The sequence below is a fragment of the Saccopteryx bilineata genome, chromosome 6, assembly GCF_036850765.1.
Source record: "Saccopteryx bilineata isolate mSacBil1 chromosome 6, mSacBil1_pri_phased_curated, whole genome shotgun sequence".
Taxonomy (NCBI): Eukaryota; Metazoa; Chordata; class Mammalia; order Chiroptera; family Emballonuridae; genus Saccopteryx; species Saccopteryx bilineata.
Window position 1 is genome coordinate 210752311 of NC_089495.1, and position 11885 is coordinate 210764195.

The following is an 11885-nucleotide window of genomic DNA, read 5'->3' on the forward strand; positions in this document are numbered from 1 at the left end:
TCACCAGTACAGTGGTCTGCTGTGCTCTCAAGGGGACAGCCACCGTGACAGGTGACAACTGGAAATGGACAGAGAAGCCCAGAGAAACACAGAGATTGAGAAACGCTATGTAGAAGCGTGTCCGGCAAACGTAAGCTACAATGAGGTTGTGGGTTGAATCATGTCCCACACAGAGTGACGTTCTGGGGATGTGGCCTCATTTGGAAAAAGGGCCTTTTCCAGATAACAACCAAGTTAAGATGAGGTCATGACAGCAGACCCTTATCCAGTACGACTGGTGTCCTTGTAAGAGGAGAGAAATCTGGACACACGGGAGGGGGCCGTGGGAACATGACAGGAGAGGCGGTTGCCGTGCCCACAGGGCCAGGAACACCCAGGGCGGCTGGTGGCTGCAGACACTGGAAGAGGCAGGAAGGTCCCTGCCCTGGGGCCTTCCGAGATGGTGTGACCCTGCCCACACCTGGGTTTTGGACTGCCTGCCTCCCGAATGTGAGAGAACACATCTCTACTGTTGATAAAGCTACCAGGTCTGTGGTACTTGCTACGTCAGACCCAGGAAACTCCTGACTCACATCAACTTCTCCCAATCAGGACGACAGGAAAGGCCCTGTGACACAGGGCGTGAGAGCCACAGGGTCCCATCAGCAGGGCTCGTCCCGTCAATTTGGTGGCATGTGGCGGGTCCGCGTGGAGAACTCCTGAGACAGTCTGCACCTTCACCTCTGAAAGCCTTGAGGCCCCTCGCACCCAGGACCCAAACACCGATGAGGATCCCAGGAGAGCAGCGTGGCCGCCCTGTCCTGGGCACCCCGGGCCCCCGTGCCAGTCCTGGCCCGCAGCTGCGAAGGCAGAGGTGCAGGAGCAGGAGGTGAGCGCGGCACTCAGGCCCTCCAGAGGCAGCTCGCAGGGAGGGGTGAACCCTCAGTATCCCAGACCCCCAGGGCGTGGTCCGCACACCACGGCTGCCGGAAAACGACCCTCACCGACTCCTGACAGCTCCGTGCTCGTTTCAGCACGTATCAACAAAGATAAAACCAAACCAGTGAAACCAAACTCATGATAGCGTAGATAGTCACACTTCTCAAGACGAGGCAAGAACGTTTCAAGTAAAAAAGCGAGCTTGTCACGAGTGAGCTGCAAGGCGGCGCCCCACCCTGCTGCGCTTTCTCCCAGGGGCGCAGCGTTCCCTGATCTCCGAGGAAAACGAAGAGGACTGAACATACGGGTCTTCGGCCGACTGACCCCCGCCCCCCTGACCCTCTGCTGGGGCGGACCCTTCCCGACATGTTCCCCAGCCCCTCGAGTGCACACACACACACACACACCCCAGAAATATTATCGGCTTGGGTCTGTGGAGAGAACTCTGCGTATCACTCAGGAGCGCAGTTCCCTCGTCCACGCCGGACCCCAGACGTGGGACCCTCGTCCGCCTCCTCGCTCCACAGCCCCCGGCAGCTGGAGCTCCCACCACACAGAAAAAAGGCAAAACGTGTTCAACACTGATCTGGAAGCCAGACCAGGACACGAGAGGCAGAAACATTTAAAACACCGCCTCTCAGCCCCGCCAACGTGGACGACACCATCTGATCAAACTCGGGGGGTGACAGTCAAGCAGACTTGAACTAAAAGGGATGTCCAGAACCTTTTCATGCCTGTTCTCACCTCATTCTGCCAAAAACGTTAAGTAGAAACAAAAAATGGGAAAGTCAAAGCCTTCCTAATATTACGACCGCTCTCTGTCCGGTGGCCTGGCCAGCTGTCACGGACGCACGGTGACGGCCCCGGCCGGCCGACAGTGGGCCTGCTTATGATTTCTGGACAGTTCCTCAGAACACTCCGAGGCTGAAGAAGGAAGTCTCCGTACAGAATGAAGGCGACGAGACAACACAGGTGCGTGCTTTCCGCGTCAGCACAGACACGGAAGCAGCCACATCCTCACGGAAAACACAGACACTTCCTGTTTCTGGAGTCTTCTGGATACAACCGAAAACGAAAGCAAAAGTGACCACATGTAATAACCAGGCACCATTAAAACTGTGGCGCTGGGCCCAGGCCGGGTCGCTCAGCTGGTTCGAGGTTCGCCCCGATACACCAAGGTTGCAGGTTCAATCCCTGGTCAGGGCACAAAACAAGATTGAACCAATGAGTGTATCAATAAGTAGACCAATAAGTCAATGTTTCCCTCTCTCTCTCTCTCTCTCTCTGTGTGTGTGTGTCTCAAATCAATCAATAAATGTTTAAAATTAAAAAAAAAAAGAATACGGTGACCCTGGATGAGATTCTTGAAGGAGCTTCACTCCCTCCAGACAAGAACCTCAGCTCTGGTCAGGGGTCCTGACTCAGAAAGTACAAATACACATATGTCCGCAACAGGTGTGCCAAGTCACAGGGAAGGGCGCCGCAGAACCGCTGACCGTGAGAAGACCCTGCAGCGTCCCAGCGCTCACCAACGGGCGTCTGGTCTCTCACTCGGGACCCAGACAGAACATACATCCACAACTTTCTCTTACCTCAGCGGTGAGTTCTCACTCTTTTTATTATTTTTTTAATTTTTTTTTTACAGGGACAGAGAGAGAGTCAGACAGAGGGATAGATAGGGACAGGCAGACAGGAACGGAGAGAGATGAGAAGCATCAATCATCAGTTTTTCGTTGCAACACCTTAGTTGTTCATTGATTGCTTTTTCATATGTGCCTTGACCGCGGGCCTTCAGCAGACCGAGTAACCCCTTGCTTGAGCCAGCGACTTTGAGTCCATGCCGGTGAGCTTTGCTCAAACCAGATGAGCCCGCGTTCAAGCTGGCGACCGCGGGGTCTCGAACCTGGGTTCTTCCGCATCCCAGTCCGACGCTCTATCCACTGCGCCACCAACTGGTCAGGCGAAATTCTCACTCTTAACATCTCAGAAAAGTGAAGACAGTGCTGATCAGGTGGGACCAGGAGACAGCTGAGACGGGCGGGGCAGAGCAGCGGGCCCCACCGCGTGCAGGCTGCGCGACGGGGTTGTCACAGGACGGCCGTGGGAGGGACACTAGGAGGCAGCCCCTGCCAGGGAGCGTGACCCTGAGGGTGTGACGGACCCCCACAGATGCCCAACCGGACCACAGGGTCTGCGGGGCTCCTGGGCCCTGGACCAGCAGTGTCCTGAGTCCAGAGACACGCCGTAAAAGTCAGCTCAGGAAGCTGGAGTGGCACCAAGCACCCTGCACAGACCCTGGGAGCACGGCCGCCAGCCCCACCCAGGAGTGTGAAACTCGGGGCAGGGGGGGGGGGTCGTCCAGCGTGTTGAGGCCAGAGCTGGGCACCATGCTTGAGGCTGCACCTGCCATCACTCCCCACCTTGCCTCCGATTCCTGTGGTGATCTCACTCCTCTGGGGACGTCGGCACGTCTGGGCTGTAGACCACTCTGCTCTGAGTGTGAGAGGTGTGTGTGCCCAGGGCGCCCGCCACAGGGCTGGCTGAAACGAGTGACTGAAACGTAGGGCCTCCAGTGCCAGTGGGGGGGGGGTGTTCCGGTGTCACAAGGCTTCCTTAGAGAGCCCCTCACAGTGTTGTTTTCAATGGACCGGGTCCACCCTTCCTGTGATCAGCCTCCCTCGGTCACCACCGGACCGGTCCTCTCTCTGCACAAACCTCCCTGAGTGCTGGGCGGGTGTCGCTCAGCTCACATGCTGCTCCCCTGCTCCCTGGGCGACCAGAGGATTATGTGTGAATGTTTCCAGAAAGCCCATCCGTCTGCACCTGCCCCCACACTCCAGACACCCAGGTGCAGCCCTGACATTTCCTTACACCCCAGGACAGCACCTGGGCTCTGCAGCATCCCGTGGGGTGATTTCTGCGAAGCGTGGTCTAGAGGGCGGTGGAACAGCACTCAGGTACGGGGGGTGTGGTCTGGCAGACCTCTTCCTCTTCTGACCAGTTAGGAATCACTGTTCACTCTCCACAGCCCATGTGTGTCCCTACAACTGAGCACTCGCGGGGGACCCCTCCCCCGGCCGGGTGACCCACACTGACAAGGTGTCGCCCAAGACACAGGTGCCTCCTTCCTGCTCCACAGGAGGGAAGGTGTGCACACTGTGCCCAGCGCCCAGCGAGGGCAGGGCTCCTGCTTCATCCGGGTAGCCTCGTTTTCCACTCAGCGGGCATGACCGTATGGAGAGAGGAAGAGAGGAAGTGAAGAAGGAAACAGAAGTGTCTTACAAACAAGAAGCACCCCGTGTCCTGTGCGAGAGGCAATGCTGCCCAAATTTTACCTAAATAAGGACGGTTTAAAAATCAATCATCCCCACACACCCCTTTGTGGAACCCTTCGGTTCTGTGGGCGACTGGAAATGACAGAGACGCCACCTGCTGAAAGGAGAAGCGAGAAGGAGCGGGAGGCACACCTGGTCCACCTGAGGGAGCAGTGTTGGGGTGCCACCCGGGAGGCCAGGGAAAGGACTGCTTCTCCAAAAAGACAGAGCATGCTCTGTGACGGTGCAGAGTTTGAAACCACAATGTTTCCCACCCCCACCCCCACAGCCAGGCAGCCCCCCAAATCTGCCTGTCCGGGGTCCCTGTCCTTTGCAGTCAGGACTGAATTCAACCCAAAGGCTGGAAAGTGAGGTCCAGTGCTGGGCGGAGTGAGGTGGGATGTCTGCATGGACACCCTGTCCCTTCAGCCGTCCCTAGAGACCCAGATGACCCCTCGTCCACCCTGTGGGCCGCACTCCGTCCTCTGAGCTCTTGGGCTTTGTTCTCGCTAGCACTTGTCACCACTAACAGGTCACATCAGTGGTTCCTGCCCCCACATTCCAACAGACCACCAGCTCCTCTGTAGGAACTCTGTCCTCAACCTGTCCTCAAAGGTCCTTCATGAGGCCAAAGAATTGTCATGCATGAAAAACCCTGGGAACGTTTCCGATCTGACTCGAAAGACACATCTGTCAGAAACAGAAAGGCCCCTTGTAAATGCTGTTGAAAAAGACACCAACATAGCTTCTCCCCGTCCCGTTCTAAAATATCTAGGTTAGTCGTTCTTTAATAACCCAAATAGTGACGTTTAGAAATTGGTAATGTTTAAATCAAAACAACAGTTCAGTGGCAGGGTTGACAGATACCAAACAGAAAACTTGACATAAATCATGTGCTGAGGTCAAATCCGAGTGGTTTGCCTCCTTTTTATTCTTTCATAGAACAAGCAACACTGCAGCCAGGTTCTGTCACCCCTAACAAACAGAACGCAAGCCCGACGGGCCACGAGAGGTACACAGCACTTAAGCTAGAAGGGCTGGAGAGGAGGAGAGATGTCGATGATGTCCCGGCCTCAGACCCCAGCTACACTGGCCAGAGCAAAGCTACTGTGAGGGCAGAGGACTGGTGGACCAGGATGAGGACGGGACAACTCCATTTCAGAGACCGAAAGAAGTCTGTCGTCTCAACAGAGATTTTTTTTATCTTGCATCTATTCTTGGCAGAAAGGCTACTGAAGCCAACTTGTAGCAACAAGAAGAATCTCTCTCTCTTTTTTTTTTTTCCAGGGGAGGGGGAAGTTCGCAGAGGAAGTCTTGGTGATCTACCATCACTTACTTGGCCGGCTCTAGGGTAAAATATGTTAAGTCAGAGAAAAGAAGAAGCCTGTATTTTTCTGAGTACATGAGTTGGGCAGAAACATAAACCCCCGGAACAGGGGGCTTATGTGTGATACTAGGGTGTAGGGACAAGAGGACCAATGGGTTCTACAACTTTCCTGTCACTTTGTGTTTGGCACAAGTGCCAAGAGGGCACCTGAGCACAAAGTCTTTGCCAAGTGAGGAGTCGGTGGCACTTCACGGGCTCCCAGAACTTTCTAAACACCGCACACTAAGTGGGTCTTGTCAGTTCTTGGAGGCCGTACAGCTGTCCCAGAAACACAGACCATGGGGACAAAGTGGCCCAATTTCCCTTAATTTGAAAAACCCCACCTAAGGACAATGTTGGAAAGTTCACTGTTAAAATTTAATTCAGCTTAACATGTTTGTAAATAATACATCATCTAGCAATAAAAGGCTGTGACACTTCAGGGCATTTCCTCCAGGTCCTTGTTCGCCTCAGCCTTTTGGTGGTAATGTGTGACCAAGGAGCATGGGGTATCAGGAGGGGCAAAGGGTCACCCTCACCCTGGGTACCTGAGTGAGGACACAGCACGCAGGAGGACTGGTGTCCCTGCAGGCAATAGCCAGCCAGTCTTGAACACAGGAAAGGGGATGTGGATGGAGGTCTAAGCACAGCAAACACAAAACAGCTAAACCTGAACAGAAATGATCTCATCTAACCAGACAAAATCTTGCATCCATGTCAGTGAGAGGCTTCATTCAGCGTTGTCCTGACACTGGTGTCCAGGAATGGCTGGATTTGGGATTTCTGAATAGCCTTCCATGAGTACATTCCACCACACCCCAAAGAAAGCTCTCACAATAACCCCCACCCTTTCTCCCCTTTGGTAAAGGATATGAAAATAATTACTGGCTTTTCAGGGGACACAGTTCCTCCTTCAATCTTCAGTAACTTCTGCCTAATTCTTTCTGGAATAACAAGGCTGCTAAAGTTTCAGTTCAAAATACAGTAACTATATCAGAAAATATAGCTAATAAAAGATCCTACTTTGATAAAATACTGTTTATGTCATTATTCGTGTAAAAAAGAAAAAAAAAAACACCTTCCATAAATTTCCTTCTGATGAACAAACTATTTTCCACTCTCTCAGAGTGGGAATACTGCCTTGCGCAGGCAGCACGAGAGCCAGCAACAGAGAATCCACAAGTCTGTTACCCAAACGGGAAGTTACCTTTGACAATAAACCCAATATGAAAGATTCTACAACTGATACAATGAAAGAGCGCGTGAGTATTCGGTGCACAGGTGTCCGCGCCCAGCCCTGCGGTTTGCTAAACGCGTTGCCTAATTAGCATTTCTTTAAACAATGCTGGTAACAATCTTGCCACGGTAATCCAGGACAAATGCGTCGCTGAGATTGTAGCAGGGAAAGCATAAGGAAATCCGCTCAGAATCTCAGTCAAACTTTCTTTTGTTTATATCTCCTCAGTCTTAGAAAATATCTGTTCTTCCCGCTCCCCTTTTGGTTAATACCCAGGCTCCCTGGTCCACCCCTATTGTGCGTGGTCCGTTAAACCTACACATAATAAATTTGTTAGCGGGGCTGGGGGTACCTTAACTAGCCAAAGCCCTCCTCCTGGCGCAGAAAATTCCCCATTTGCCATCGGGATTGAGTTGTCAGATACTGACTCGTGCTACCCCGTGAAACTAACATGTCTATTTACAGAGAAACAAAGACACCGCTCGCCGCGGACCCTGCTCCTACTGCGCACCCTTCGTCGGCTCCGCGCGCCCTTCGCCGCTCTGCGCGCCTCGTCTCCTCTAGCTCCTCTAGCTGCTCGGCCCCGAGGGCCCTGCGCCCAGATTCAGCCGGTAATTAAAATGGAGACGAGGCTGGTGCCGGGCTTCAGGGGGAGACAATGACCCCCAAGGCCGGGCAGGGCGCGGAGACCCGCCCGCACCCACCTCCCGCAGTTCCGACTCTTGGCAAACTCGGCGCGGGCGGGTCCGGGTGCGGCTCGGAGGCACGGGCGGGGGGCGCTCCGGGCGGCGCGGGTGAGGGGCGCCAGGACGCCCCCGGGCTGTCTCCTGGGGCCGGGCGTTGACGCAGCAGAAATTACCAGCTGGAAAATTCCCCTTTCGGAGGTGACGGGGGAGGGACCGCGGCGGCGGCCGCAGGAGGCGCCCAGGGTGAGGGGCGCGGGGCAGTCCCGCCGCTGCCTCCGCCTCCACGAGCCGTCCCGCAGGGACCCCGCGCCGCCCCCGCCCGACCCGCCCCAAGGCACCCGAGCTCGGGCACTGGCGGGGACCGGGCCGGGGTCGATACCGTCGCCCTCGGAGCCGCAGCCGGGTTGCGCCGATCGCCGCCGAGAGGGCGCCCCCGCGGGGTGGGGCGCGGCGGGCGCCGGGTGGCAGGCGGCGGGGGCGCGCCCCGGCTCGGAGCGGCCCTGGCTCGGAGCTGCCCCGGTCCGGCCACCGCCCGACCCCGCCGCGATGCGCCGGCCGGCCGCGCGGACAATGAGCCGGCGCCGCTTACCTGTGACCCCATGGGGCGCGGGCGAGGGCGGGCGCCGCGGCCGCCGGACCGGAGCCGGTGATCGCCGTCGCCGCCGGGCGAGCGCTGCGTCCGGGCGGGTCCGAGATGCGCGCTCGCCTCAGCTGCTCGGTCCGTCTGTCCGTCCGTCCGCCCGTCAGGCCGGCGCGCGGCCCCGCGCCCGCTCCAACCCCGCGGCCCCCGCCGCCCGCGCGCGCGCCCCGCCTGCGGACCCCGACCCCGCCCCCGGCGCGCGCCCGCCGCCGCTGATTGGCCCGCGCCGCGCCCCGGCCGCGGCCACCGCCCCGGGCCCCGCCCCCGCCGGCCCGGCCGCGCGCCCCGCTCCTCGCTCGGCCCCGGGCTCCGCGCGGCGGAGCGGGAGGGGGCGCGGCGGGGGTCGGCCCTCCTCCTGCCCCCCTGTGGGCGGCCGGACAGCGGAAGTGCGGGCTGGAGCTCGCTGGGCATTGTGGGAAGCCCCCTCCCCTGGGCAGGCAAGGGGAGGGGGCGGCGCGGCGTGGGGTCTCCAGGCACCCGCGCCCTTTCCTGCGAAGCCGGATGGCCGAGACCTCCCCCCGCGATGGGAGACTCGGCTCGGAGCGAGGGCACCCGGACCCCGTCCATCTGCGCACCCTGGCGTTGCTTACGCGTCAGTTCTTCAGGGGAGCGGGGGGTCTCCGGGCCACAAGCTGTCCCCGCGCCCCGACGCGCAGTCGCGCGGCGCGCGTCTCGCAAACTTTGCGACTTCCCCGGCGCCCCGGCGGCTCTGCGGGCCCCACGCTGTGCAACAAATGTGCAACGAAAAGTGTTCTCACAGCCCCGCGCCCTTGAGCAGTCGCGGGGCCTGGGCACCGCACGCCCAAGCCATCGGGGGACCTCCGCGCGCACTTCGGGACGCGGACCACGTCATAGTTCGTGTCACTGGGGCTTTGGTTTGGCCAGTTGAGGAGCATCGGCGGCCACGCGCAGGGGTCTTTCCCACTGCTTCGTTGGTCTAGTGTGGTTACCGCGGGGGCTGCGCACCCCCGCGGGCGATCACGAACCGTGCTGCCTGGGATAGGCCCTGAGCGTCCCTTCTCCCCCACCTTGTCCTCGAGCCCTTGGGCGGGCGCAATGGGAACCGCGGCCCCGCATTCCTGGCTGGCTTGTGCGGGGGCAAAGGCCACCTCGCTTCCTCTCCGGGGCGCGGCGGTGGGAAGGGAGGTGAGCCTGTGGCTGGCCAGCCGCGCAGGGGAGTCGAGCAAGACCCGGCCATCCAATGGGGAGGCGCCGCGGGCTGTCTGCGCCCTGCCTCCCTGCGGGCCCAGCGCCGCGGAATTCCTCGGGAGGTGGGAGGCGGCGGGCCATTATGGATGCTTTCTCAGGATGTGTAAGGAGGCATTCACTGGGCTGCAGTGGGAGGGCAGGTCGGGCGGGGGGGGGGGGCAGGAATTCTCCTTGAGAGAACAAGGGCGAACCTTGGTCTGGCAGCCAGCGGTGAAAGGCTGGGACACTCCCTCACTGCTAGCTGGCATGCCTGTAAACGGCTGTGCGGACACCCTCACCCAGCGCCCTTCCCGCTGCTGGGTTAGCACTGCCCGCCCAGGAGCCCCCTCCCAAGCCGTTCTTCTGGAGGACCTGCTTGGTCACATCCTTGTCTGCCTTTGGGAGGGGTCCTGGGCACAGCGACCCTGACAAGGGCCTGCCTCCGGACCTCCAGGAGGGTCACCTGCTCCTCCCTTTGAAGAAACAGAGGTCTCTCTCAGGAATTCCCCACCTGCCTACCTAGGGCACATGTGTAGCCTCAGAGGAAAGGGGACCAGGCAGACTGAGGTGGCTTGCGGATCCCCCAGTCCCAGCAGAACCTGGCCGCTGATGCCTACCCACCTCTCTCAAAGAGAGTTTCTCCTACGAGGGCTAAAGACACACGACATTCTCCAAGGAGAACAGATTTGTTGAGATGGCATCTCCATTTGTCTAGCTGCCTTGGTCAGAGCTCAGGGGACCTGCCGACGAGGACCAAGCCTTTGTCTCTCCAGGGCCCCTCCCACCTGCCAATCTGGGGCTTCTGGTCTTGGTAGAAAGCCTTGCTGAGTTCTGGAGTGAGTCCCTGGATGGTGGGACTCCCTCTCCTCAATGCCCTGTCTTGCATGATGATGAATCAAGGTTCCCCTTTCGCCGCGGCAGCCATGCCAGTGCTTAGGGGCTGACAGTCCCGTCTTCTCTGCTCCAAGAACCAAGAGAAGGGCAAGCAGCCCGAAGATGAAGCTGAAATACCAAAAAGGCAGAACCAAGAACCGTCCCGGAGAACCCTGACCAAGCCGTGCCTAAAGCCCACCCTAATGCCAGACAGTTATTGTTCTGTGAGCTAATAGCACCCTTTACTGTTAAAACTAAGAAAAGAACTGATAGGAGCAGCTAGATTTCCTGGAGCTGGCTCAGTGCATCTAGTCTGATGAGGATGTGTTGGCAGCCCTCCCCCAGGAACCCCCCGTTCAACAATGCCCAGCACCGGCTAAGTTGCTACAAGGATTGGGCAGATGCCAGGCTAGGTCGCAAAGCCTCCTCTCTTGCTAGGGTTCCCCGAACCCTGCTGAAGGTGACATGCACTGCTCTCAACCCAGAGGCTTGGCCTAGACTCCAGAAGCGATCTGCAGCTTGACCACCAACTGTCCCTTTACTGTCCATAGATGGGAGGCCTCAGTGAGGTCCACTGTGCCCTGGAAGCGGCTCTGGGAACAGATGAGGACCAATGGTGTGGTGCTGACTTCAGCACTCATTGATCAGGACATCCAGTATCCAGGGCCAGCAGATACAGCACATGGGTGTCTGGGAGGGTCCAGGGGAGCAGGTACTTGCCAGGATGAACCTTGGCCAAGCTGGTGGGCAAGACTCACGGATGACCAGGGCTCTGCACTGCTGAATGCTTCTTGGTGATCATTTTTCATGATCACATTTCATGGTGATGATCATTCCAAAAATTCACCCCCAGCCACCTGGGTGTGTCTGGCGCCTGCCCAAGGGACACCTTGAGGCCCGGGGAGAATGAACGTCAGCAGGCCAGGGCTAGGGGCTCAGGGGCCAAGATGCAGGGGCCGGTCAGATTACACACGCACTGGCACTTGCTGATGGCAGCCCACGAGAGCAGGCTGCCCTACCCCCACCTACAGACCCCAGGCCTTCCAAGGGCAGGCTCAGTTCGGTGAGCCGCACGGCTGGCAGGCCTCCCAGACGGTCCTGGCACAGCCCCCTGCACTCGCAGCCTCATGTACCACGTGCCGGGCCACCCCCCTGCCTGCCCTCCAACCCCACGGTGGCGGCTTCAGGGGAGCAGAGGCTCTGGGAGGGGGGCCCAGCCCCATGCCTCGCGTGTGGGCTCTGGTGCCACTGAAGAAGCAAGGACCAGCCTCCCGTGTCCCGCCCTGTGAGGTAGAGCCTGGGAGGAGCTTTGGGGAAGATGATGAGAGGGACAGCAAATATTCCCCCACGGGTTCCTTCCTACGGTCTCCTGGGCAGACCCCGCACCCTGCCAGGGCCTTTATCACATGCCTCCACCTTCCCCCAGGGCACCTCTCCCCACCCACCCCCACCGGGTTTTCTACCACCGTCACTGGTCATCAAGGAACCTGCCTATATAGTCTCCAGCCGTTCCCATGGCAACAGCCCTGGGAGTCCTGCCCCTTCCCCAGAAACTGCCCAGAACATGTCCCTGCCCTCTCTAAGCCCCTGCTGGATTCCAGCGCCCCCAGGGAGGCGAGAAGGCTGAGGGCTGGCAGAGAGGAGACCAAGCCGGGCGGGTGGA

General features: G+C 58.7%; 1 protein-coding gene across 1 annotated transcript in view; it reads right to left on the minus strand.

Moving 5' to 3' along the window:
- ZBTB46 (zinc finger and BTB domain containing 46) overlaps positions 1-8306 on the minus strand; it is a 48887-nt gene extending 40581 nt beyond the window's left edge. Inside the window, exon 1 of the mRNA XM_066236433.1 lies at positions 8111-8306. The gene's annotated coding sequence lies outside the window, so the exon portion shown is untranslated. The remainder of the gene's footprint in view (positions 1-8110) is intronic.
- Positions 8307-11885: the final 3579 nt, after the last annotated feature.